The sequence below is a fragment of the Megalopta genalis genome, unplaced genomic scaffold (assembly GCF_051020955.1).
Source record: "Megalopta genalis isolate 19385.01 unplaced genomic scaffold, iyMegGena1_principal scaffold0077, whole genome shotgun sequence".
Classification (NCBI taxonomy): Eukaryota; Metazoa; Arthropoda; class Insecta; order Hymenoptera; family Halictidae; genus Megalopta; species Megalopta genalis.
The window spans coordinates 753,849-761,229 of record NW_027476146.1 but is presented as its reverse complement, the minus strand read 5'-3'; the positions used below and the strand labels follow the sequence as shown (position 1 = coordinate 761,229).

General features: G+C 42.0%; 1 long non-coding RNA gene across 1 annotated transcript; it reads right to left on the bottom strand.

The window, feature by feature from the left end:
• Window positions 1-619: 619 nt before the first annotated feature.
• On the bottom strand, window positions 620-2,297 carry LOC143261988 (uncharacterized). Its single transcript, XR_013035968.1, has 2 exons — window positions 1,906-2,297; window positions 620-1,458 (listed from the first exon to the last, which is right to left on the bottom strand). It is a non-coding gene; the product is annotated as an uncharacterized LOC143261988 (long non-coding RNA).
• Between the last annotated feature and the right edge of the window lie 5,084 nt (window positions 2,298-7,381).

Sequence of the window (7,381 nt, the reverse complement as noted above, 5' to 3'; positions counted from 1 at the left end):
CTGTCCATCAAGCGTTGGAATGCCGCTGGGGCGTTTCTGAGGCCAAAGGGCATTCGACGAAACTCGTAATGACCGTACGGAGTTGAGAATGCGATTTTCGGTGCATCGTCGGGATGCATGCCTATTTGGTGAAAACCACTCGCGAGGTCGAACACGCTGAAATATTTCGCGCTTCCTAATTGGTCTAAGATTTCCAGAATACTCGGAAGCGGGTACGCATCGGGTACTGATTTTTTGTTTAACGCGCGGATGTCGATGACCATTCGCCACCGTTTCTTCCCTTCGGCGTCGGCCTTTTTCGGAACGATCCACAGCGGACTATTGTACGGTTATTTCGAAGGTGCGACGATATCTTGTTCTAACAGTTCTTTCATCTGTCTGTTTATTTCGTCGCGATGGATCGGGGGGTAATTGTACTGCTTCACATGTACCGGGACGTCGTCAGTGGTCGAAATGCGGTGCTGAACGGCGTTTGTTTTCCCGAGGCGCTCGTCGGGGAGATGGAAGAGATCATTGTGATCGTGAATTAGATTTTCTACATGTTTTCGCTCTAGTTCCCCGAGGTGATCCGTGCTGATCATATGCCGATGATCTTGTGATGTAAATTTTCACACTTAGATATATAAAAAAAACTTTATTTCATTCAAGCGGGTTACGCCTGAATGTACAATACAATAAATGAACACAGTACAAATTTTAATAGTAACGACGGACAGCAATTTGATGTGTATGGGTCAAAACCCTGATTCCAACTCAATGGTCTGTCTTCGATGTGCGGTGATTTTATACAGGCTCTTATCTCGCTCCACGTGGATCGTAGTCGGCTGGACCTTGTACCCTGGCTGTTGCTAACCGGATGTTGTTATGATGGTGTAACGGGGCGTGTAGGCTGTCACACTCCCCCCGTCTTAGATTGAAGTTGGTCCTCCAAATTCAGCGGCGGTTCTTTTTCAATATGGCTGTTGCTAACCGGATGTTGTTATTGTTACGATCGTTGGTATTAAATGAGAGATTAAATGGATTGTTCGCAGTTTCGAACCTGCCTGCATACACCGGTTGCAGTTCGGGAAATTGAAGGGAAATAAATGAAATTGTTTTACCACTCATTCAAGATACTAGTGTATGGTTTATTAAAATTAAATGTTTAACATGTTTATGTTGAAATATTGCGGGTCCCAATCGGGGTCGCGAAAATCTTCCTCTTGGAAGAGGCGCTCTAAATCGTCGTCGTGATACCGGTCTTTCTCTGTTACCGGGTCATAGACCTCCACGGACGGAGGAGAATCAGGGAACGGATCTGGCTTCAATGCTTCCTCGGCCAACTCCCTCCCTATATCTCGGAGCCTCTGTTCAAATTTCACGGTAAACTCCCGTTGGAGTGCGCGGATTTTTCGGATTGCTCTCGTTTTGCGCCCCCCCTCGACGTTTATTATTTGATCGCTTCTTCGAACCATTCATCTAAAGATTAATTTTTTAGATTCATTAAATATATATATGTATTTTTGGATTCCTATTATTATTATCCTCTCAGTATTATTAAGCTTAAGCGTCACTTGGACGCAGCTAGGTCGGCGCGTGTAAGCGTCACTTGGACGCAGCTAGGTCGGCGCGTGTAAGCGTCACTTGGACGCAGAGAGGTCGGAAAGTATAAGCGTCGTTTGGACGCAGAATAAGTGCCTCGCATAAGCGTCTGTTAGACGCTGAGTAAATGCCAGCCCAGAGAGGTAAATAATGATAAGAATCACGCTTGATTGATATTTAGCAAAGTAGTAAAATTGAAAGTTCGAATACAGCTTTAACAAATTTTGACTAGTGAACTAATTTAAAAATAATAATAATAATAATACAAACTCGTCGTTAGAACAATAAACCATGCACTGAGTTTTACAATATTTATATAAGTACCTTAGCGAAATATTTGAATTACGTTGTCGTAGTTAGTCGTATTACTATTCGAATTATTACGTTTGATACTCTTCGGCCACTGTGTTTTGTAGACTGGCTTCTGTGGACCTCGCCTGTGTTTTTATAGGGCGCAGCCAGTGGTCGGACAGGTGGGGGTTCCCGTGTGAGTGTGTCTTCGCGGGCTGTCCCGCTGCATTCCATTCCCATCTGCATTTTGCAGGTGTGCCGACTGTTATCGCAGTCACGTACGCCTCGGCGAGACCGAGTCTACGTGCCTCTTCTCGCTGCGTGCCTTTCCTATCTGCACCCGCTGGCGAGCCGGTCCTTATCGCAGTCACGTACTCTGCATGGGACCGAGTCTTCGCGGCCTGTCTCGCCGCATACCTTTCCTATCTGCATCCGCTGGCGCGCCGGCCCTTATCGCAGTCACGTACTTTGCATGGGACCGAGTCTTCGCGGCCTGTCTCGACGCATACCTTTCCTATCTGCATCCGCTGGCGCGCCGGCCCTTATCGCAGTTACGTACTTTGCATGGGACCGAGTCTTCGCGGCCTGTCTCGACGCATACCTTTCCTATCTGCATCCGCTGGCGCGCTGGTCCTTATCGCAGTCACGTACGGTCCGTGTGCCAACTTCTGCTTCGCGTTTCCCATCAGAGTATTGACATCGCCACAACGACTGAGTGGGGACACTCGCTGGCGGGGATGGCTACGTTCGCTGGGCCATCGCGTCAGTTGAGTCTTAGGTTCTAGACAGTGCGGTACAATAGTATTGACTAAGACCAGTCGCGAGTGCAATCACAGTTCGTTCATTACTTTTTTAGTATTAGTATTTGATTTTCCGTGTCTACGAGTGTTTTTTCAATTGAGCTTCTATTCGGCGAGCTGTGATTCTCGTTCGTGGTGAGTCTACAGTTCTATTTTTTAAAGTGATATGGTATATTCGGGAAATGTCACGTTTTTGACACTTTTAGTTTAAATTCTTTTAGTTTTAGTGTACATTTTCGGAATTTTAAATTGAAGGGCCGAGCGCTCAAATGATGTCAAATTGCGATGTAATTTGACACCATTTCTCAAAATTTTTCGAGCGCCCGGCGCTCGACCCGGCAAGGCGTGTGTCTACCGAATTCGGGTGTTTATTAGTCGCGGGACGTGACATATGATGGTGTAACGGGGCGTGTAGGCTGTCACAATCTCCTTGCATCGGGAGGCGATAGATTTGGAATTGAGATTTAGAATTGATTTTCGCGATTTTGAATTGATTGGACTTGAAAAAATATTTTTCTGATTTCCGGTGATCGATAACTCTTCCACCTCCTCCAGCTCCATGGTCGGTATGGGGAGGTTGATTTGCTTATCGATGGTGTTTACACACCGGGCAATCGCGCGTCCGTCGGAATTCGCTACAACGTAATTCGGGATTAATACACCGGGCGTTAGCTCTCGACAGCTGAGATAACCCATTTTCGGGCCTGTTACATTAACGGCTATGCAAGCGGCTGCTCGTGGCTCGATTTTACATTCGTTTCGCGATGTGAAGGGAAATTCATTCCCTCGCCAGGTTACAGATTGCTTTTTATAAGAGATTTCTGCTCCGTGAGTCAGAAATGCGAAACCGAGTATTTCGTCCGCGATAATAGGGAACGTATCTGCGACTCCGTGAAATTCGATTTGCGATGTCGCGATCGAGATCGATGTCGTACCTAAAGTTGCGACAGTGTCACGTAAAACCGTGAGCAAGAATATAAAAAAAAAAGGTAGTTGAGCCGTAGCCCAACTTACTACTTGCTTTTATTTCAAATTATTACACACAGATTACAATGGCACTTGGTAAAGTATCCGGCGGGTTCGGTAGTTAAAATCAAGACTGTCCTTTGGGCGAAGTACAGCGGCTTATATACACGTATTTATCTTATCATAGCGGATGTTATAGTTTATGAATGAAATGAGAACTACTGGATCGTGTTATGGGAATTGGGCCCGTTACACTCCCCTCTTCTTAGAATAAATTTGGTCCTCCAAATTTGGTTATTTCCGTTTGAGGATTGATTTGTGGAATTTGACGTGTCTTGGCTCGAAGATGATGGTTTCTTCTTCGTCGTCATTGATAGTCAAGAGTGGTGGTTCTGCACAAATATTGATTGTCGCCGGGGCAGTGGGTGGTGGGTTGTTGTTAATCCTATTGTCTCTTGTGTTATTCTTAATTTTACAGCATAGTAGGTGGAAACACAATTTTGACGGTAGGCAATTTTTAACGCAACCGGTTAGTCCTAGTTTGTCCATAATCCATACCGTTACTGTAATCAATGCCATATATCCTAATATTTGTAGAGTGGTTAATCCCAATGATTTTACAGTAGAGATTCTGTGAGAAAATTGCAAAGAATTAGTTTGATCCGTAAGTTGATCTATTGTATTTTTATAACCATCGATTTTGTTCATAATTTTGGGTGTTTCTTTTAATTGTGTGAGTAAGATACCGTAATTCGTATCATTAGGTGTGCTAATTTCTTTAAAATGAACTTCATAAGATACGTTAAATTGTGTTTCTCCTATTCGCATGTAATTGTTATTATAAATTATGTCGCAGCTAATATTTGATTTAAGCAATGTAGGTACGCTAAGTGTTATGGCTTCATGCTTGGTGCCGCAGATTGTATCTATTCTTATAGGGTTCTCAGGTATAGCTATGAATTGGTTCGAGCTTTTTAATGGAATAAATGTTATTTCTTCTATTTTTAGGACTACTACTTGGCATACTTTAATTTCTTTATCAAAATTTATCAGTTCCGAAATACAGTCTTTTCTGGTGTGTCTACCATGAATTGGTTGTGTTTGCCTACACATAGTGATGCCTGATCTCCTTTTACAATATTGGTTTACATATTCATCATCGACATTCATGTATTTTAATCCGGAGAGAAAATACGTTTGATGTTCTATCAACGGAATCATAAATACTCTGTTTTTCTTGCTTGGAATTGGATATAGGCGGTTGATATCCCATTCCAAATCTGGGATTATTGATATTGAGATTTTGAAAAATATTTTATTGTGAACTGCAAATACTTTGAGATTGGCAATATCTAGAATAAACTGAAAATTTTCTTTACGTGGTGCACTTGCGGTATTTAGGATTTCGTTTTTAATGGCGTTTCCATATGCTTTTATAAACGTATCTTGGTCTATGATCTGAGTACTGATAATGCCTTGTTTCGCTAGGCTGATCGTGTTCAAGAGTTCATCTAATGAAAAGTGTAGGTCGTATATTGCTCCTTCTGTTTTGATGACAAGTTTGGTTATTAATTCGTCTTTACTGACACGTTGATCAATGCTTTGTGCTTCTATATTTAATTGGTTTAACTGTCTTAAACTATTTGAGTCTATAATTTTCTTAATTAAAGCGGTTTGATTATTGTCTTTAGCTTATTGTTGTCGTCAAACAATTTATCTAAATTAGTGTTCACTATTGCTAAATCGTTTTCGTCTAATGTTCCAAAAAGTGACTTAGAAATGGACCCTATTGCGTTTAACAATCCACGTCGGTATCGACTATGAGTCATGATCTTCAAGTGTAGGCTTAGGTTTTCTAATTTCTTGTGTCTTTCGTCTATAACATCTAATTCGTCTTGGAAGTTACATAGATCCTTACAGTGTTCGTGAATGATACGTATAAATTTAGTTAAATCGCTTACTTTAGTAAATATTTCCTCTACGTTTAATCCTATATATACGTCCACATCAGTGGAGTACAAATATGCTTTTTCTATTTTCTCGTAAAATATGGAGTTTTCCTTTAAAGGTATAAATTCTATGCCGTGTGTGAGTTGCCGGGTAATGATGATGAGGGTGATCGTCCTGGAAAGTAAAGTTTTAATCTATTGCCATGGATCTTTTTAGTTATTCCGTCAACTAATAGTTCATAATGGGGTGTGTTAATTTTCTTGATTGTATAGGGTCCTAGCCATTCCGTATCTAGCTTGTTTTGCTTATGGTCATTATGTATTAGAACATTGTCTCCTATTCTGAATATGGTTTGGCTTCGAACTATCCGTCGTTCCTGGTCTTTTTTATAACGCTGCTTGCTTTTTTGTAGAGTTTCGCGCGCTTTACATAATGCCGAATCCCATTCGCGTTTTCTGAATTGTACTTCGTCTACGTAAGTACGTTGCGAGTCTAGTGATAGGGATGAAGGGGAGGTTTGCAATATGTCCAAATGTCAGTTCAAAAGGTGTAAATCCCGTGGATTCATGTATCATGGTATTGTAAGTGTTTCCGCGTACAGATGAATTTCTCAATGTGACGCGGTTCCCTATTACCCTTTACGATGATAAGGATGATATAATGAATTGTCTTGTATGGTAATCACTATAAAATCTTTATTTCTAACACTTAATACTAAGCGGTACTGATTGCTAGATAATCGTAGAGTGTGTTTGGTTTGAAAGTGGTTGAAAGACTGCCTGGGCTCGGGATACTTTTCCCGAAGTCAACTCGGTGTCCCAGTCGACCCTTCGTGCTTCCTTCCTTTTGAGTCGAGAGTGGGAACGGTTGTCCTGTCTGATTGGTTTAAAAAATAATGGACAAGATCGAGAGTTAGAAGGAGGAGGACGGAAGGGAAAGTGACCGCTCCGAATAATGGCCACATGCAGGCACGGACCGTACCTAGGAGCGGCGCACATGGGGGTTTCGCGCATTTTAGACGTTGACCGTAGCAGGCAATAAACCCCGGAAGTGCTTCGACTTGAATGGTGTATGCAGAGGAACAATCTGAGGATGCGGTGATTGTCTAACATCTGGTGCGCAACTGTCGGACATAACGAAACAAGGGATGAAATTTGAGTAAGGAACGGCTTTTCGGGAAACTGCCTGCTACGGGTGGTTTTTCGCCTGGGCCCAAGGACAGATAGGACCGATTGCCTGATTTATGTGTTTCTGCGCGGAACAGTAAGCTAAACAACAGAAGTTAAGGATTTCATCCCATTCTTCTCTCTTTTCCTTTTGTGTAGTACGTAGCATATCTTTGATTACCGCGTGTGTTCTTTCAAGCGACCCATTGCTTTGGGGATGAAAACTAGTGGTCCTAATATGCTTTATTTTGAACGCGTCCTCACATTGTTGCATCAATTTGCTTATGAAATTCTGTCCTTGGTCAGTAAGGATTTTCTTAGGTGCGGAGAAGATGTAAATGTAGTGGTTTAGGAGGGCATTCCATATGACTTCGGTTTGTTGGGTTTTTAAGGGAATAAGGATAAGATATTTGGTTAATTCATCGTGAATTGATAAAATATATTGGTTTCCTTTCTTCGTCTTAGGAAGTGGTCCTAATAAATCCATAGAAATTTTGTCGTTAGGTTTTTCAGGTGTATCTGTGATAACGGGTTCCTCCTTGCTTCTAATTCGTGTTAATTTTTCGGTTTGACAGATTCTACATTCGCGTATTCTATTCTCTATTCTCTCTAGTAGTTTAGGAATTT